The sequence below is a fragment of the Equus asinus genome, chromosome 2 (assembly GCF_041296235.1).
Source record: "Equus asinus isolate D_3611 breed Donkey chromosome 2, EquAss-T2T_v2, whole genome shotgun sequence".
In the NCBI taxonomy this organism is placed as follows: Eukaryota; Metazoa; Chordata; class Mammalia; order Perissodactyla; family Equidae; genus Equus; species Equus asinus.
Window position 1 is genome coordinate 27537918 of NC_091791.1, and position 18120 is coordinate 27556037.

General features: G+C 44.7%; 1 protein-coding gene and 1 long non-coding RNA gene across 3 annotated transcripts in view; both read right to left on the reverse strand.

The window, feature by feature from the left end:
• WBP1L (WW domain binding protein 1 like) overlaps nucleotides 1–18120 on the reverse strand; it is a 53864-nt gene that overhangs the window by 13800 nt on the left and 21944 nt on the right. The gene's annotated exons all lie outside the window — the stretch shown is intronic.
• Nucleotides 124–15952, reverse strand: LOC123278614 (uncharacterized). The gene is made up of 2 exons (XR_011494076.1): nucleotides 15816–15952; nucleotides 124–275 (listed from the first exon to the last, which is right to left on the reverse strand). It is a non-coding gene; the product is annotated as an uncharacterized lncRNA (long non-coding RNA).

Here is an 18120-nt window from a genome sequence, read left to right on the forward strand (position 1 = left end):
AAACACCACTTTTCTTCTCATCCCCTTCCTCCTGGCCATCTGCCCACCCTCCACAAAAGTAGTTTGCACCGATGTTTATTCCATTATGAAAAAAATTAAAAAGAACCACACAACGACAGCAGATTTAAGGGGAAAAAAAGGTTTATTAAATGGGGAAGAGGATTCAGCACACAGGCCGACTGGTAAACAGTGGAGTTCTCCTCAGACAGGAAAGGGCTGCCTTGCTTTCTTTATGTCCAAGCAGAAACACTTCAGGCTCCGGTGTTACACTCAGCCTGCAAGAAGGTGATGATTCTCCTGTAATTAGCAGTATGTTTTAAATAAAACCAGCTTTTCTGTGAAAGTTCCTGGAATAATTAATGCAGTACGTATGCTAGGATTAGCAGCTAGTCAGTCATTCCATTCTCCCTTCAAAATACATGACCTCCAAGGTTAATTACAGTGTGATTCAAAGAAGGGCTAAAAAAACTGCTACTAAAATTTTTACTCTCAACAAAAGGGGTGACCTGCTCAGGTGACCTAGTCCAATTTCAATTTTCTAGATCATTTTTTGCTTATCAAATGATCTTCTAATAATCTTGATTGGATCTGGGGTTCATACTGTCCCTCGTCAGGGACAGCTACCGAAAGGGCACCGCTGAGTAACCACCTAGCTGTTTGCCAAATTCTATTCGCAGCACTGACAGATGGGGATGGAGGTGAAAAAGATTTTCTATATTTCACATTTAGGATATAAGGGGCCAGCCTGGTGGTGTGGTGGTGAAGTTTGCCTGCTCCATTTTGGTGGCCTGGGGTTCGCAGGTTCAGATCCCAGGCCTGGACCTATACACTGCTCATCAAGCCATGCTGTGGCAGTGTCCCACATACAAAATAGAGGAAGACTGGCAGGGATGTTAGCTCAGGGACAATTTTCCTCAAGCAAAAAAAAAAAGAGGAAGATTGGCAACAGATGTTAGCTCAGGGCCAATCTTCCTCACCAAACAAAAAAACAAAAACAAAAACAAGATATGAGATACCCCTCCAGCCAACCTAGCCTTCAGCCCCAAATGTACTCTGGACCACAATGCACATGATGAGATGTGTAAATCACCAGCTCCGTCTGGCTTTCAACATTTCTTTATTCTATAGAAGTAACACTTGCATTCACCAGACACTGTCTTTGTGCCAAGCACCGTGTTGGGTATGAGGGATACAAAGACGAATAAGACATTGTCTCTATCCTCACAAAGCTCAGAGTTAAGAAGGAAGAAAACTCTGCTCAGCAAAGAAACTAAAACCACAGTATTGTATTTGCTGCTACTCAGGGTGAGCCTGCCCACAGTGCACATCCGGGCGGATGCCTGCCAGTGGAAACTGCAATCACATGGTTGGTTCCTCCTCTTTGGGCCTTGCTTTACTACACCGTCTACTTGGCCAAGGGTATAAACAAAGCACTCCAGCGACTGTCTGCTGGGCTAGAGGCTGGGCAGCAACAGCTCAGTCACCTGAAGCCACAGGGAGAGGACAAGAGAAAGTGCACAGCTGATAACCAGATCCCAGGCTCAGTGCAGGTTTGCACCATAATCCTCAGGTGTTTCCTGGTCTTGAAGAGTCTTATACTCTGGGGTAAAGGGGTTTAGGAAAAAGGAAGCATGGGAAAGGCATTCGTAAACTCTGACAATGAGGGCTTTACAAGATTGCCAACAGAGTTCTTCCTATCTTTGCCTTCCTGTGTCCACCATAAGCAAAATAGAACACCTAGGGGGTGGCTGTCCAGTCAGATGTCTCCTCTGAGGCCTGGTGCACATGGAGAAAACAATCTGTGCTTGATGCTTTTGCTAGAATACATGCTCTCTGACTTCAGAGCAAAGCACTGCTTTCATAAAGACATCAAACAGTTTCTCCCAAGTCTACCAGGCCTGAAATGCCAGTCTTCTGGCACTGGCTCACAAGAGCACAGTTCAAAGTGTCCACATAGTTTCTAAAAGAGGCCATGCTGCCTGCACTCCGACACATGAAAGAATCCAGCGACACTTCCGCCTCGGGAAAATTCACCAGATGAGGCCCAAGCTCTGAATGCAGGGCGGCCAACTGGTCCTAAGTGAGGCATGGAATGGAACATGTTTGAAATCTAAACAAGTGGCATCCTCATGACCTACTGGTGTCAGCTTTTCTCTTGGCTCTTCCATCCCCCGAGGCAGGAAGCCTGGTATACATAGGACCCCACTCTTTTTCCCTGGAGAGCAGAACTATAGTAGCATCATTTAATCCAGTTTTCCTCAAACACTTTTTACCCAGTATATCTCGTCCCCTGTTCTCCTCCACTGCCCCAAGATAGAGTCCTCAAGCTGTCTTGGACGGTCTTGGTTTGGGGAACTGTCATTTTCTGCTGCAGAAGGGAGGAAAGCAGGTGGCCAGTCCAGGAAGACAAGAAGTGAGCTCATGGACCTTTAGCCAGGAAGCAATGAAGGAGGATTAGGGGGGTACTGAGACGTAAGTGTCCAGGTGAAGTCTTCCAGACAGAGAGAACTGTTGGTATGACAGGAAAATCCAGGAGCCTTGGCTTGGTCCCAGCTCTGCCACTACAGAAGGGAACTTTGGGCAAGTTATTCAGTGGCCCTACAGCTAGTTAAGATGTACCCTTCAACCCTAAGGCTTTATTATCCTACCCACCTCCTGTCCCCTCTGACATAGCAGCCCTGAGCCAATGCAAGAGCTCCTGAAATCTATGTCTCTGCCCGTTCAAAGTAACAGCAAAGAGCAGCGGTGAGCAAATGCCGCTTGGGGTTCTTCCACCCTTCCCTCTACGAGGAGCCTAATCGTGATTAACTGGAGGACTCTCAAAAACCTCCAGGTGGCTCAAGATCCAAGTGGTTAAGCGTCAGTCACAGCTGGGTTCAAAGCCCAGCTCTTATTAACTGTGTGACCTTGGGTAAGTTACTTAACTTCTCTAGGCTCTTAATATCTACGTTATTCTGTGAACCATCACTGCTAGGCATGAAAGACCATTCAAACAGCACTTTGCATTCACTAAGAACTATTTCTGAACAGTGACGTTCACTAGCAACGTGGGCTGCTCCAGACACATGACGAATAGGAAAAGGAACCAAAGAGAATGCAATGGGAAGTTCAAATATGAAAAATTCTCAGCACCCTTTATGATTATTCTCAAGCACTTTACATATATTACGTTGTTCAGGCCTAGTCTTGAAGAGTGGGCAATAAATATCCCTCCTAACCCCCTTTCTCCAAAAGTGAACCAGAGATTGAATTGTGCTCTCCCCATGGCAGGAGCTCTGTCTCCTTGTCTCCCTTCTCACTCCCAGTATGAGCCCAGTGCTTGACACAGAAAGGTTTGTTAATGAAACAATGGCTAGGCAACCTCCATGAAGGCAGGTGAGCTGGGTGAAGAATACGGCTAATGTGTACTGAGCACCTGCTATGAGCCAGGCACTGTCCTAAACGCCTGACATGTAGCCCTTCACCTAGACTTGAAAGCAAGCCTATGAAGTGGGTAGTGTCAGGGAACTGAAGCCAAGAGAGGCTAAGGAACTCGCCTAAGGTCACACAGCCTGGAAGCAGTCCAATCTACTTCATCTGACTCAGGCTAGAGCTGTTAACTATTAAGCTACAGCCTCCTTGATTAAAGTTATACTTCTTCCGTTGCTTTTTACACCTCAGTTGCTTAAATAAATCCACTAAAAGCTCCAAACCAAATAAAATCAACATTTCATCTTTGATGGAAAAGATAAAGACCCTGCCCTTGTGGAGCTCTCTGACTTTGAGAACAGGCTCCTTCGACCTCTACTCGGCAGCGAGGAGAGGCAATGAGCTTGAGGCTACTCCCTTCTTTGCTCGAAAGGTCGTGTTTTCATATAATGACTTTCTGACAAGCAGAGTGGTGTTTCATGCCCGTGTGGAACGTGGGGCCTTCATTCCTCCCTTTAACATCTATCCAGTGCCTACCCTGCACCAACACTGAACCAGGGGTGGGGACACAATGGGCAAATGACCTGAACAGCCATGATCTCTGTCCTTGCCAAGCCTGCAGTCTAATGAAAGACGGTAATGTAATCACACAGATAAAAGAGCAATTAGTTAGGCAAACACATGATTTGGTGAGAGCTTACAGTAGAAAAGACCTGGAGTTGGTCAAGACAGTCCGGCTGGCTTCTGAAAGGACGGCAAGCTTGAATTGAGATCACCAGGATGGTTAGGAATTTAGTAACTAGGGAGCAGTGACACGAAGAACATTCCAGGCCAAGGAGACATACAAGCAAAGCCCCTCAGCCAGAAGAAGACAGTTGAAGAAGTAGGTAGGGAAATTAGGTAAGCAGGGACCAGACTGTGCAGAGGGGTGACAAGATCAGATTTGCATTTTAAAGATATCTTCTTTCTGGCAATGTTTTCATCTGCGCAAAACTCCACAGCCAAAAAATCCTAGAAAAGTAGAACCTGTCATAAAGGAACTTTATGGCAAGGACCACTGTGATCCTCGTTTTTTTTTTTTTTTTTTTTTTTAAAGATTTTATTTTTTCCTTTTTCTCCCCAAAGCCCCCCGGTACATAGTTGTGTATTCTTCGTTGTGGGTTCTTCTAGTTGTGGCATGTGGGACGCTGCCTCAGCGTGGTCCGATGAGCAGTGCCATGTCCGCGCCCAGGATTCGAACTAACGAAACACTGGGCCGCCTGCAGCGGAGTGCGCGAACTTAACCACTCGGCCACGGGGCCAGCCCCCGTGATCCTCGTTTTTTATAGGTATGTGCCTTCAGCCCTAGCACCACGGTGACCGGCTCCAACATACAGGGCACACATGGTCACCAAACAAAAAGCACAGGCACAAAGAAGAGGCAAGCATGAGCAACACTGAACTGGAAAGAACATTTTTACAATGGAAAAGGATGAACAGTACGCCTTTTGCACATATGCAAAAAATTATTTCATCTCTTTGGTGGCAGTGTAAACTGTGGGAGTAACAACATTTTCCTTAACAGTTTCCATGTCTTATAGTTGCTATTCTTAGCCGAGCCACTGTAAAGGTCAATTTAATCAGCATCAGAACTTCCTAAGTGCCAGCACCAAAGAAGACACTGGGCAGTAATGGTTCCCCTGGGATGGTTTTAATTTGCCGACTTATGGGGCTGGAAAACCCTCCTAGCAACTGGCAACAGCATCTTCATGTCCTTAGAAAAGCACTGAAGTCTTAAAGTTTAAAAGTAAAAAATAGGAAAATTGAAATCCGTTCACAGGATGCTAAAGCACAGGACGCTAACTATCTTGGCTGTGGGATATGAAAGAACCTGGCGCACCACCTCTGGCTTTCCCCACAGGGAAAAGGAACGATTTCTCATGGAAACGTCCAATTCCACAAATCAAAAAACAAATATGTATTGCTATCCCCTCTCCATGTGCCAGGCACTGTGCTGGACGCCCCAGCTACCGCAATGAACAAGAGATTCCAGGGGAAGAGATCTTGCCTCTGGCAATATAGCTGGGTAGGTAACTTTAAATATTTTTCTATGTCAAAACCCCTAGAAATACTGGCTATGTAACAATATCCTTTTAATTATATAGCTGAGCTTGCAAGAAAGCAAGGAAGATCCTCAGGGGCCAAAAATGTTGAGGGGAACTAGAAATGACAGGGGTTAAGCGAGGTCAGGCCTTTCCAGCTGCCCTGGAAAGAGGGGCTGTTTATTTCTCTTGGACCCACTTGAAACAGGGAACTGGAACTGAGCCCCAATATAAAGTGAGGACCCTCAAAGAGAGAGAGCAGACTAGAAAAAAAAATCAGCTTGTTGGCACACAGAAACAATAAGAAAGCTCTGAAGTGAGAGCAAAAAAGTATCTCCTCTAATATCTGTAACCACAGCCCTTTCCCCAAGCTAATTTGAGATCTGAATTGTACTACTACATGGGCTGAGAATCCTCAAGCCAAAAATTTAACACAAAGAGTGGTCCCAGGCTGGCAATAATCCTGTGACATCTGGCAAAAGAAATATAAACTGAAGAGACCTACCCTCAATCAGGGTATGAAGGATTCCCACAAACAAAGCTCTGTTGAAGATGAGCTCACAATATAATATACAAAAATTTATGCAGAAATAATCCATCACAAACAAGACTCAGGAAATTCAACAAATAGCAGAATAAGACTCCCCCAATAAAATAATAGAAAGATCAAATAAACTGTAACACATAAACATATTTCAAATGATTAAAGCCAAAAAGGAAGAACGAAGAACATGAGAAAAGAACAAACTGAAAAAGAGAGTGACCAAGGAGATTTGGGGAAAAAACAAAACTTGCAGAAAACCAGTTATTGAAATTAGAGAACTGGAACACAGATCTTAGAAAATTACCCAGAAAACGGCTTATACGAATTAAGAGAAAACATGGAAATGGAAAATGAGAAATAAGAAGCTTGAGAAGGAAGGAAGAGAATGGAGGAGAGACTATGTTTAAAGAGATAACTGAAAAATTTCCAGAATTGATTAAAGATACGGAATTTTCAGACAATAAACAACTCATACTCGGGTACATTGTTTGAAACTGCAGAATAACAAAGAAAAAAAGATCTTAAATATATTCTAGTGGGGAAGACCGAAAACCAAGTAGTGAAATTAGAATTTAAAATAGTAAGCTCCACAAGGATAATAAAACAGGATAACAGGACAAAAGGCTTTAGGTGGGGCAGTCAGGAGAGGCCTTCCTAAGTAGACCTGCGGCAACAGTTTTCCAGGCAGAGGGAATATCAAGTACACGCAAAGACACCAATACAGGAATGAGGTTGGTGTGCTCAAGGAAAAGAAAGAAGGCGAGTATGGCTGAGCACAGCGAATCTCAGGGAGATCAGTGTGAAAGGAAGAGCTGAAATTCAGAAAACGGCCAGATCTTATACACCTTGTACAGCAGTTAAAACAATATCCAAAGCACCATAGCTTGCAAATTCACTGTTGGCTATAATAGCTAATTTCTCCCTAGCTGGTGGAGATTTGAATAATATAAAAATATTTTTGCAACTCTCATATTTACTTTTCAATTTGGATCCTCCCCCTTTTCCGCCCCACCCACGCTGTAGCTGCTACTGTAGAATAAGTAACAAAATCAACTTTCCTTCTATTCTTGAACCAGGAATGGCTTTCCAGAAAGTAGACCAAATTGTAGCACTGCATGTCTACCGAGTGAAGTTCTATCTGATTTTGGTAATACTCTGTAACCAAAGGATAACAAAGCCTTCATAAACAAGACATATTTGAAATGGCTAAATGAGAAAAGACAGCAAGCAACTTTAACTTAGAATCGGCTATTTTTGTTCTATCCCAGACAGAATCTTCAAATTCGGAAAAGGCAGCACTTTCAGGTCCAGATTCTTAGAAAAAGATTTGTAGGTACTCATAAAATACTCTCTAAAGTTTTGTGGATTTACCTGTGTTTTTACATAAGGAAAGTTAAGATCATTTTCCCCTAATACTAATGGTTTTAAGGCTGTTCAGAGAACTGAGGGAAATAAGTAAAACTGTTCAAGGGCACACGTTTTGAATCCGGTGGAAGGAGGTCACAGAAGAGCTGGGGATGAAGGAAAGTAAGCTGAGGCAGAGGAAGGATTCAGCAGGAGAGCTGACCTAATGTTTCCTACGTGTTAGTCTACTCTCCCTGTCTTTGACGGTAAGGACTGTCACACACTACTTTTGTATCATTCACCATATATACTACACATGACAATCACTCCTTTAAGCTTTACTAGCTAAAGGAGCTCATTTTCATCCTTTCTGATAAAGGGCAAGTCATTGCTAAGAAGTTAACCAAGACTCTGCTTTTTATGCACTGGGATATTAGGAATGAATTTTTATGCTGTTTGGTTGATTCAGTAATTTTCCAAAAGGACAAACAGCCTAGGCAGGTTCCCCTTCCAAGCCAATAAATCTAATCTGCTAAGATTCAGCCTCAACCCTCAGATGTGATAATGTGTTTTACCCCTAAGGGCTCTAGACCCCAGCTCCCTGGGCTCAGGAGCACCTGGTATCCTGTCCTCTAGCTGCAAAGTGCCTTAAAAGGTAAAGGCAAAGACTGAAGCTAGTAGCACACATGAGAAAAGCCTAGAACCAATGGGGGCAGCTGCTGCTTCAATATTTGGCTGTAGTGTGTACTGCTGACGGGGAGTCCCAGGGACCGACCCCCTACTGTAGCACAGACAAGGGCCCATTTACTTCAACCTGTGAGGGTCTCCTGCACATTTCTGTCTGGGGACTCCAGGAGGCTGAGACTCTCTAAGAATCTGAGGAACGGCAACACAGTGAATCAGAACAAATCAGTGCGTCTCACAAAGAAGTGAATTTGCCCCAGAGTAGTAATGAACACACTTAGACAACAAATGCAACAAAGCAGAAATGTGTTTCCCAAAGTGTGGTCCATGGGCCCCAGATCACCTGGGGCATTTGTTAAGAATGTAGATTGAGAACCCCTGGGGGCAGAGACTGAAGATTTGCCTTTTAAAACATACTCCCCTGATTAAGCTTACATATATTCAAGTTTGAGAACCACTGCCCTAGATTTATAATAAATGTACAATATACACAGTTCTTGCCCTCTAAAAATGGAATAGTTTAATATTGTTTTTCTAGAATCTCAAACACATCCCAACACAGTTACCCCCACAAGTAGCCACTTAGAATCACATGATGAAGAATTATTTATACTGTCTGTCTCATTCCATAAAAAAATACATACAATAGATCATAAACATAATTCTTCTAAAAAGTAACATTATTTAGGTACACTCCTATCCCCACCAGTACTGCTACTGCCAAAGCTGCATTGCAACTGGATCCTCATTAAACAGCCCCCAAACAGAGCAGCCAGCAAAGAAATTAAAATCCATTTCCTGTGTTGCTATTAGGAATCTAAATAACAAACTCAGAAAAAGCCACTTGACCCTGGTAGGAAAATCCCAGAGCAAAGATCGGAAGTTGCAACATATCCCATGTTTTTATTAAAGGCTACTTGTCAATGTCCTAGCACATGCAGGCCTGGGGGGCTGGCTGGCTGCAGCGGCTGAGGACATGGGGTTAAGGTGCCACTCTTTGACCCCTGGACACTGAGAAGGAAAAGCAGTTTTGCCTCGAGGTATCCTTGGCAATCTCTCATCACTGGCCTCTCCTGCCACAGAATAAATGCACTTAGAACTAAGGCATCTTCAGCAAGGGCTGGTGCAGAAAGCTGAGGGATGAAACAGCAGGTAGCACACGACAGGTGGCACTCAGGCTGGGCAGGAGGGCAATTCAGCTGACTATCGTGTGTTCACAGTTGGCCCCATGAGGGCAGGTCCATTCCTTCCCACCTTGTATCACTGCCTTGCCTGCTTGAAAGAGGGACTGCAACCTGGTGGCCTTCAGGCCACAATGGGCCCACGAATGAGTTCTATGCCTACGTAGTACCTTTGTTTTTCAATTTTTTAAAAGACGGAATTAACTGTCAACAATTTAAAATGAGAAGGAGTCATACAGAAATTCAGCCTTCCAGCTTCTCTTGAAAACTCAGGGCCCACATTCCCTTAGGGCCATGCTAGGCTGGGTCACAGATGTACCTGAGCTCTGGCTCAACCACAGCTCCTCTGCAATCCCTACTGTCCAATAACTCCCTCTGCTTGACTCAAGCATGTCACTGCCTGGCCCCTGTGGGTATCCGATTAGCTCCTCCTGCTCTCGAACTCAGTAACAGATCGTTCATCCCCTCACCCTGAGGGGAAGGCATGCTGCAGAGGCCCAGATATAAACAGCAGACACCTGCATTCTCTACATTGAGGCTCAAGCAACACCTTACACATGACATGTAAAATAGGTACCCACAGAGAGGAGGGCACTTCTTTGGTGCATGAGGGGAATAACTCTAGAGAATCAGGAAAACCTCCTGCCACAACACTCAAGAGATGTGACAGAACCAAGTTCTGCCCAGTGATGGGGTTTATCAAGGATTTGCTGGGCATTTTTACCTATGTTATGCATTCCCCCTTTTTACAGGAAACTAGGGAACTGAGGTTCAGAGTGGTCACACAGCTATAACAAGTTTTCTGGATCTCAAGCCCAAATGTTAGTGGAAATAATTTAATGCTTAGGGGTTATCCTAAACTTTCATGCTAGATGCTGACAGGTACGAAAAAGACAGATAAGATATGGACTTTACCTTTGAAGAACTTTGTAATGAATCATTAGGTTAAAAAAAAAAGTTTATGTTTCAGTTCTTGTTGCTGAAAACCTTCCTGAAATATTCAGGTTCATTTTGTGGCTTAATTAAGTACAGTCTAATCAATAGGATTCCTCCTTTTTTAAAAGATTTATAATGTGGCAAAGCCTCAGGGTCATAATTTGGAGCAATGATGAGATATACCCAACACATATATAATTAACATATATATAATACACATTTATATAGGACTCGAAAGCTCTTCAAACTTCTCTAAGAGCCAGCCTCGCATTTGAGCCTGCCAGCCAGCACCCTATAAAAGAAGTGCTGCCATCTTCACCTTATGGACAAGGAACTGACACTTAGCCAAGGGTGTATGTGACAGAATCGAGACCATCAAAACCCTGGTCTTCGGACACTTTGTTCAGTATTCTTTCTACGACTGGTTTCTAGCTCATCAAAGTTTTTGCTATATCCTGAAAAAGTTTCTTGATCAAATAAAATGCTTCTTTGTCCAGAGAGAGGTACAGTTTTCAAAGGGATCTGAAGTATTGAAGGCACAGATTAACTTGTTGCTAACGTGATTTAAAAGAGATTCACCACGGTTTGATTTGACAGCGAAGAGCACGCGTGATCTCAGAGACATTCCTCACTTTAAGCAAAATTCGATGTAACCCCATTTTTTCTCAGCAGTTCCATCTCACTGCAGTAGGCTTTTATTGGGAGCAGAAGAAATAACAACAGGACTCATCTTGTGTGCCTATCTGTCTAGAGATCAGTACCAGAGAGTTATTGCCAGTAAAAAGTTCAACACTGTTCAAGGAAACTTTCTACCTTGGACAAAGGGTCACATTAAAAATGGTCTCCTGCAAACAGATACAAAATTTTTTAAAATCCTCATAATCCAGAGGCTATGGCTTCCAAAAGACTCTAAAGAACTTTAAAGAACTTTCTGAACTCTAAGACCTTACACTTAAAGAGTAAAAGAGATGTCAGATGATTTAGAAAAGGGGGAATTTAGTATACTACCAGAGACAGATTACCACAGACCCAAGCCACGGCAATAGGCACCTGGCTTGAAATACGGCCTGTTATTAAAATAACTGTAGTCTAACTGTTCTTTAAACTGTATAAAGTTATTTGGGCACAACTGGATAGGAAGGAGATCCTATCCTTCTGGGGAGTGGTTACCCAGATCATTCAGAGTAAGAAATAAAACGTCAGTTCCCGAAGGGCTTGTTGACATTATCTACTGGCCATAAAAGACTAATTCCATGCCTGTCCTTAACAAGACATAGCACCTGCTGATTAGAGGCAACCAAGATGACAAGATGCTAAATCTCGGGGCAGATAATTAACACATATTGCCTAGAATGCAGCAGGAACAAGTACACGTATTTATTAAAACATCTCTGTCTACCTTCCCTGAGGGCTGTGACATCTGTGACTCCTTCCTAAGCAGAGTGGACCACATTATGTATCAGTAGTATCCAGAGTTTCTCCACCTTGGCACTATTGACATTTGGAGCCAGGTAATTCTTTATTGTGACTGTCCTGGGCATTGTAGGAGGTTTAGCAGCAACCCTGGCCTCTACTCACTAGATGCCGGTAGCAACATCTCAGCCCTCTAGTTGTGACAATCAACAATGTCCACACATTGCCAAATGTCCTCTGGGGAGGGGGACAAAATTGTTCCTAGTTTACAACCACTGTTCCAGCCAAACTGTACCACACAATTTAGTGCAGAATCGTGTTCCATCCAGTCGTTACCAGATTGCCTCATGCATGGGCTCCCCAGCCACTCTGTAAATTCCCCAAGGGCAGGACTGATGTCCATCTCACAAGTGCACCTACCCTACCTCGCAAAGGATCAGACATGCAAAACCCTCCAGGAAGTACTGATCCTGGTGACCGACGGTCAAGTAACAACAGGGGCTAGTCCTCCCCTGCGCTCCCTGTGTCTCTCAGCTATGCAGTACAAGCAGCAGCATGAAGGGATCCTCCAAGGCTATGGCGATGTGATTTCTTTTGCATGACTGCTGAGAGACCTACCCATGGCTCTCTGGCCATGATGGGTTTACAGCAACCCAGCACAATCTGAGCCTGACCCAGAAATCCAGAACCTCACCCAGAGACAGAAGAGTGACTGCACATTCTATTTCTGTTGGCAGCCTGCCCCAGCCTATCCTGGACCTCCCCACCACGCTCCAGAGCCACACCTGGAGGAGTAGGAGGTCACAAGTATTCACACCACTCTCTGGTGGGTAAACAGGGATTTCCAAACCCTTGATGAAAACCACATCATCAGTTGGGCAGTACTGGAAACCAAGAATGATACCATGTGTCACAGTTCCATGGAAGCTCCTGAGAGCATGTGTGTTAAGCAAGAGAACCAAACAATAATAAATATTCTGGCCCCCTTGATGCAATGCCCAAGGGAACCAATGTCTTATGTGCAACACACAGCAAACCCTAAGCCACTTTCAGGAAAAGAAGTCACTGTGTCATACTCCAGCTATTCTCAAAGCATGCCTTTCTTTTTCCCGAAATGCATACAGCTTTCCACCACTGCCTCTCCTCTCACTCTCGATTAAAAGAACAAGATAGGTCAAGCAAGTCACGGAATCACCATTTCCAGCAAACAACAACAGATGCTCTTGTAAGGGCCAGCGTTCAAGTCCAATTAAGCCCTGCCCAGAAAGCAACGGCTACAGAGGGGCATAGAAATGGCCAAAGCAGGTCAACATCCAGAGCTGTTTCAGCTAGCTGTTGCTACAAATTAGCAACAAACAGAGTCAAGAACTAGGGAGGGAGAGTTAAGAAACTAGTATTTAGCTGCCAGGGAATTAGGGCAGGACAAAGAATTTTATAGCACAGTTTTTAAAGTAGCCCCAAATTATTCTGCTTTCCTGGACTAAAATTTACCTCTTCAAGGAAAAGGGGCGGGAGGGGGTGGATCAAACTCATGGGATATCACTGGAGGAAGTGAGTGTTTTCTTTGGCTCCATCCTGGATAAAAGTTTCAAAATCAGCAGATCCAGTCTTTTCCACTAAGTTACTGTCCAGTCCACTGGTTTCTCTGCTTTGATAACAGGAATGTAATGAAAAACAAGCTGCATTCCTCTAAAAACCAGCTTCTTGCAACAGAGATGGTTGGGGGTTTAAAAATTCCCCTGAAAGGGCCTGGATAAGAACCACCCTTTTTTCCCCTGGTGACACCAGGGACCTGAAAACATGTTCTACGGAGCTGTCACTTACAAGATTTTTACAAATCAGTTCTGATAAGAATTTTGGCTTCAACCTCTGGTAGTACAAACAACAAATGTCACCTTGGTTTTTGCTGCATTATATACAGCCAGTTCCCTTCTAAACAGCGTCTTGCTTAATTTATCCTGAACCTGGTACAGACAGGCTAAGCACACAGGAGGGTAATGGGAGTCAACCCTTAGTGCTTTGCAGAGCACAACGTGTGCAGGGAGGTCTGGCAGCAGATTTTGGAGCAGGTACCATAACAGAGCAATATGCAAGAGAAGGGCAACACTGAGAAGACCTGGCCTCCAGAGCCACCAGCGCCATATATCAGGTGTGTGATCTTGAAGACGTAACTTATTGAGTTTCGGTTTCCTCACAATAGAAAGGAGATTAAGACCTCCTGCCTCATGGGTGGCTGTCGTGATGGAATAATAAAAGTATCACGTAAATGTTGGCTAATATCCAGCTATTAGGGATTAAATTAGAACTTGGCAAATTCCCTCTACCCTCTCCCTGGCCGTGGCTCCCACCTGCGACTTTAGGCTGGCTATCACCAGAGCATTTTCAGCATGCTCCTAAGATCTCTTACTACGTCCTGGAAGTAACTGGGGTTCAACATTCTGGTTGCCACGTTACATTCAACATCAGGCCAGCCAAAGGCCTATAGTACCAGCTCCCCCTTTCAAAAATACAAATAGCCCCCTGGGCCAGGAGGTGGTCCTCTGTGCCTCCAGCAACGACAAATTCCAACACGGGCAAGGGCACATTGCTTGAGAGGCTCCCAGATCCACCTCAGTTTCCTTCCAGTGTTAGGGATCACCTCACTTCATTGGTGAGGACAGTGGGCCCCGCCCAGAGAAAGGCAACATTTCATGGTGTGAAACACAAAGTATTGTCTTGATGGGGCTAGCCTGCATTCCATCGACTAGAACTTACCATCAACAGGTCCTTTGACACACCCACAGTGCAACAACTGAGACTACTGTACTGTGGAAAGGGCCACCTGCAGAAAGCCATCTCTTCACACCTCTGAACCCCCACAGAACTCTGTTCCTTTCTAATGTCACTCACCACCACCTGCCGAATGTTCCAATTACCCGCAGACTTGTTCTACTTTCACTACCTGACTATAAACCCCTTGAGGGTAGGGATGGAGTTTATACCTCTTTGTATCCACAACATGCTTTGAAGAGAATAGGTGCACAATACTTTTCAGATATAGAATGCTGGTCATAAGAATCCTCCAGCATTACAAAACCAATATCTTCTGAATCAAACATCAAATAGAATTCATTCAAATCAGCAGACTAAGAACATTCTGTTGCAATCTTGTTCTCTAAAAATCACTGATCCATTCGTTAGGTATACATGATGGATTCTCTTTTAACCAGAAAACTCATTTTCTGATCTCCCCAGATAATAAAGGGATAGTATGCTTAATTGTGAGTTGCATCTAAAATGTGGTACACACCCAGAAAGTTCTGCAGGTGACTCTCTTCTGAACTGTAGCTCCTCTAAGCACAAAAAGACTGTTCTTTAGTCAACATTGTGGCTTCCAGTGAGCTGTCTTAACTGTCCCTTGCATAGAAGAACTAACACAGCCTATGGTCCATCTGCCCTTTGCAGACACTGAATTCAGGCCACACTCAGTATTAGACTGAAGGGCCCAGTGCTTTCCTCCTCCTTTGTGACATAAAGAACATCAAAACTTGGTGAGCCAGGGTCCTTGTCTTGCTCAGGCATAGTTAACACCAAGACACACAGGTGACAGTTTCCCTTCTCATCCAGAGAAAACAAAAACGACACTCCCAACCTGATCTGTCTGGAATGCGCTTTCCTCAGCTGGTGTGTCTGATCAACTTCTACTCATCCTTCAAGACTCAGATCAGATCTCACCTTCTCAGAAAAGGCTTCCATGCCCACCCCCCCTCCCCTAGCCTGATTTAGATGCTTTCCTACCCTCTGTCGTCCTAGTCCACCTGGCATTCCTCTGTTAGAGTCTCAGCACATTGTCATGTAACTATTTCCTTGCTACTAAACCTGGCGGGGGGAGGGGAGGGTGGTAATCTCCCAAAGTGTGGCCAGAAACCACCTGGGGCAGAACCACCTGGAGAGCTCAATAGAAATGCATACTCCTGGGTCCTGGCTCCAGGCCTACAGAATCTACGTTTTAATAAGCCCCACTCCCAGGTGATTTTTATGCATTTTGAGAACTATTGCATTAGAGTGTGAGCTCCCTGGGAGTCAAGAGTGTGCTTTATCTATCTTTGCATCCTTTGTGCCAGGTCCACATTCATCAAGTGTTCAAAACCTCCGTGCAGGGGCTTTATTCAGTAGATGCTGCACCCAGGAGATTCTTTCACAGAGGAAAATGCAAACACGCACACACAGTGTTTTATCTGGTACCTGGGCCACCTAGAAACAGCCTTCAGGAAATGTGCCCCAACTAGAATAGCGCATTAATGCTACTCCACTCTCACAGACGTTGGGCAACGCAGTCTAGGTAGTGAGGAAAACTCCAAGCTTTGGAATCAAAAGACCTGGGTTAAAAAAAAAACAAATTTCAATCACCATTTCCCTAGCTGAGCAACTGTGGGCAAGTAGCTTAACTTCTGCAAGCCACAGCGTGCACTTCTGCAGAAACAGAATCAGACTACCACGTAAGACAGGGGCGTTATGTGGAATAAGGGGGAAAATACATGAAAGTATATACATATTATGCATGATGAAAACTAATAGCATATATATTTTTGTGTTTTTTTAAAAAAATACAGTTATCACCAAGTAATCTTTTGAAGGCTGGCTTTTACCTAGCTCCAATAAAGAATGTAGTTACAATGTCAGACATAGAAATGCTGGGAATATACAAAATTATATAACCAAAAATACCTAAGGTTTTTACAGGCAGGGTTTGAACCGCAGAAGCCGAGGGCAGAAAGGGCCTTCAAGAGGTTCTCTAGTTCAGCCTTCTACCAGGAACTCGTTCAGAAACGAAAACCAAAGATTCACCTGCTGTGGATCCTGAGATGCTCCCCATGACAACCAACCCAGCCCTTCACTTCACCCACCACTGCATCCTCTCACTTAACTGAGGGGAAGTTCTGGACGTAGGCCCTCCCCTTCTTGACACCTCACTACGTAAGATTAATAGTATATTGGTACAGGAAATGACGGCCTCCAACTCACAGTCAACGCACAACGGTAGCCACCAAATGACAGGCGAAGAGCTCCTGCACACTAACCGCCCCCCTACCTCTTTAAAGGAATCTGTCCTCTACCTTCTAGTTTCCTCTACCCCTGCGGTCTTGCATCCTTTAGGAATGAGTAGATAAAAATAATAGTTATGGGGCCAGCCCAGTGGCGCAGCAGTTAAGTGCGCACATTCTGCTTCAGCCGCCCGGGGTTTGCCGGTTTGGATCCTGGGTGTGGACATGGCACCACTTGGCAAGCCACGCTCTGGTAGGCGTCCCACATATACAGTAGAGGAAGATGGGCACAGATGTTAGCTCAGGGCTAATCTTCCTCAAAAAAAAAAAAGTTACATTTTTACTAAATGCCTACTCTCAGCCAGCCAAGGAGCTAATGTTTTAAATACATTCTTTTGAAAAACCTTCCCGATAACTCTTCAATGAGGTTTTATTATTTCCACTTCAAACATGAGGTTCAGAACATTTAAGTGTCTGCCCAAGACCATGGGGGAGCCAGGATGCGGATGCAGGTCTTTCTGGCTCCCCAGCCCTGCTCCTTCCACTACATCAGGCAGTTTCCGGGCTCTCTCCTCCACCAGCTGACATAGCATGAGATGCTTCATCTATCCTATTTCTAACACGGCTCAAAATCCTCGCCAGGGCTCACTCGGCCCACAGGTTAAAAGAACGACCTTTCTTGGGCGACAGAGGAGGTGCCTGAATGGGGTCCCCATTCTCTGCCTATCAGCTGCCTCAAAGAAACACTTAAGATGAACAAGGGCAGTAATGGAATGTGTGGAGCTTTTCAGAGAAGCTTACTTTTAAAAGAATTTCAGGCAACCCAAGGGAGATCTGCTCACCTAGCGCTTTTTCTAAGAGTGAGATTAAACCAGCAGGCTCTAGCAGGAACTCTCTAAAGCTTCTAGTTTGATCTCATCTGTGGCTTTTCCTCACCCAGGACAAGCAGCAGAGGGTGTGTGCCGGTCCCCACCCCCTCCTACAGCCACCACTGGTTACAGTTACACATTCCGATACAGACATGCCTCTCAGACCAAAGAGGGGGTGGGAGGTGGCCAACTCTCAGAAGGCCTGGAACAAATAGTTGGCAACAGCTGTGTTCTCAGCAGACAGCAAGCAGTTGCTCGCCAGCTACTGTTCTCTCATTCCACACTAGGTTACCGGTGATAATTTAGTGCCCCTACTTCAAAGTGCGGCTCGCAAACCAATCAAGTCTCTGCCACAGGGGTCCGCTGGTTTTGAAAAATCGGTCACGAAAGCCAAAATGTGGTCAGTCTCACCCCCATCCCTCTGAGGTATCCAGGAGGTCCCTCAGCCACGCAGCCCTCACCACATGCTTCAAAGGAAAAAGCCTTTGGGAGCCCTTCCCTTTAAAAGCAGACACCCCCCTCCCTGCCTCAGAACCTCTTTAGAACCAGGCAACTGTGAAGAAATCTCTGCTAAGTCGCTGAATTAAAATGGAGAAGGAATAAAAGGGGTTTTGATGAAGCATCTCACTCTGCCTC